Source organism: Pinus tabuliformis, chromosome 3_2 (genome assembly GCF_031772625.1).
Source record: "Pinus tabuliformis cultivar Carrire ecotype Pingquan chromosome 3_2, CPIR1, whole genome shotgun sequence".
In the NCBI taxonomy this organism is placed as follows: domain Eukaryota; kingdom Viridiplantae; phylum Streptophyta; class Pinopsida; order Pinales; family Pinaceae; genus Pinus; species Pinus tabuliformis.
The window spans coordinates 681,500,923-681,503,366 of record NC_142302.1 but is presented as its reverse complement, the minus strand read 5'-3'; the positions used below and the strand labels follow the sequence as shown (position 1 = coordinate 681,503,366).

The 2,444-nt window shown below is 43.1% G+C and overlaps 1 long non-coding RNA gene across 1 annotated transcript; it reads right to left on the bottom strand.

Moving 5' to 3' along the window:
* Window positions 1-679: 679 nt before the first annotated feature.
* Window positions 680-1,371, bottom strand: LOC149182481 (uncharacterized). The gene is made up of 2 exons (XR_016257616.1): window positions 1,064-1,371; window positions 680-739 (listed from the first exon to the last, which is right to left on the bottom strand). It is a non-coding gene; the product is annotated as an uncharacterized LOC149182481 (long non-coding RNA).
* Window positions 1,372-2,444: the final 1,073 nt, after the last annotated feature.

The following is a 2,444-nucleotide window of genomic DNA, read 5'->3' as shown; positions in this document are numbered from 1 at the left end:
ACAACTATACTAAAGCTTAATACAAAAGAAAGAAAAACAATATACTCCACAGAATCAATACCAAAACAAAATGGTTCAAGCAATACAATATCCCTGAAAACAAAATGGTTGAAGCAATTGAATATCCCTGAAAACAAAATGGTTCAAGCAATACAATGTCCCTGAAAATTGAAGGAAACAGAAAAACTCACTTAAGTGTTAAGCTGGCGAACGAAGCCAGAGAAGTTGTTGCGCTTGAAACAACGCGGCAGCAGATTTTGAGAGAATCGGTGGGCATCTCGAATAATAAAAATGTTGCCCGGGCTGCTTCAGGAGGCGACTGGGTCTATCCAAGGATGCTCCACCATGTCATAGGTCTTAGTAAGAAACAGAGGAATGGCGCTGCCTTGCAATCCTTCCATGAGCTGGGGCGGGACAGGAGGCTATGTTTGTGAACTCTCCTCTACGAAGCCAAGAGACGAAGCCAAGAGGTGAAGAGAAGAACCTTCTGCGGATGTCGCCATGGTAAGTAATTTACGACAGTGCCTTATCTTCATTTTCTGAAGACAGCGGGTAAAATCAGACCAACCCAGCTCAGAAACCGTCGCTGCATCAACCGTCGCTGCATCAAGAAGAAAAAACAATAAAGATCCTCCACCTTCCTTCACAAATCAGTTGGTAAGTAATTTACGACAGTGCCTTATCTTCATTTTCTGAAGACAGCGGGTAAAATCAGACCAACCCAGCTCAGAAACCGTCGCTGCATCAAGAAGAGAAAACAATAAATACCCTCCACCTTCCTTCACAAATCAGTGCGTAAATGAATAGCAAATATCAAACCCATAACCAACATATCAGCTATTAGGACTTTCCTTAATATTTCCACTACTAGACTCCAACAAAGACTAAATGATGATCAGAGATAGAAACAGAAAACAGGAGGAAAGAAGAAGATCACAGGGAGAAAGCAGAACCAGAAAGGAAGAGGAAATCCCGTCATGAAAAATAGAAAGAAAGAAGTTGAAGAGAGGACAAAGAACGACTCGGAATAATCATAATTGCCCACAGTGGAAACCATTCTCACCACCAATGTTACACCTCTGGTCTGTCTTCTGTGATCTACAAAAATTTAGATTCGAAATTGTCAAGATTTTGTATGCTCCTCCGACGTAAATGTTCAACTGCAACTTCATCATCTTCTTCCTTTCTAATCTCCTTCACCAAATTCTCGTCAATCTGTCCGGGAACGCATCGCCTACCCAACTCTGCAACGTCGAAACTGATTGCGTATGTCTCCTGTTATCCTCTCCAACGCCAAGATGTCTTAGCTGTATACCTCCCCTTTCAGAGACGGGCACCCCACAATACCCAATTATGTAATCAATATATGTAAACCTTTATCAGTCAGTCATATCTATTCTGTAAACGATGTCGTTCAATCTATTAGTACATCAGTATTTACCGATAGCTCCCATAACAGGACTTGAGCTGTCTCTTGAGGCTGCCGTTGAATCGTCATGCTCTGCTGCAGAGATCATCAGACGTTAAGTACCACAATTTCCAACATGGGCGGTCGGCGTCTCATCCAATAAAACGTTGGAAGGCTTCAGATCGCCATGAACATAAGCCAACCCATGGGCAACAACCTTGAGAATGCTCAGCCGGCTTTTCAAACCCAACTCGGAATTATTTTAATTGCAATGCAAATGTTAATCAAGGCTTTCCCGCGACACAAACTCCATAACCAAAGACTTTATTATGGAAACTTGAGCCTACTCCAATTAATCTCACCAGATTCAGTTATCTCACTCTCACCAGCGTCTTTCATTTCTTTTATAAGTCTCCTGTCTGCGGAGTGTATTTTTTTGACAGCAACGGCTGTGCCATCGTCTCAGACACCATTATACACGGAACCATGGCTTCCACGGCCCACAACGTTATCTGGGTACCCAAATCCATGATAGACTTCATCATATACAAGAACTTCATGGGTTTCCCCGGGGATTCTTGCAATTACAAAGGCCTGTCTGGAAGGCAGAGGAGCTAACCCATCTTTCCATTTATACACAGCCTCTAAACACAGGGGATTCTTGCAATTACAAAGGCCTGTCTGGAAGGCAGAGGAGCTAGCCCATCTTTCCATATATACACAGCCTCTAAACCCAGAGGATTCTTGCAATTACAAAGGCCTGTCTGAAAGGCAGAGGAGCTAACCCATCTTTCCATTTATACAGTCTCTTTCTGGGGTGCTTGTAGACCCACATTTTGGAAGCTGAAGTTCTTGTGGGAGCCGAGTTTAGACTTGAGAACGAGCTGACCAATATGGCTGATTTCAGACTCAGGGAATGACCATTGTGACCGGAGCCAGAAAATGCTGTGGTTGAGCAGCAGTAATAAATACAGTCAACAGAGAAGTGACTTAGCGGGGCAGAGAAATGACAGACAACTAACTATATGATCAAACT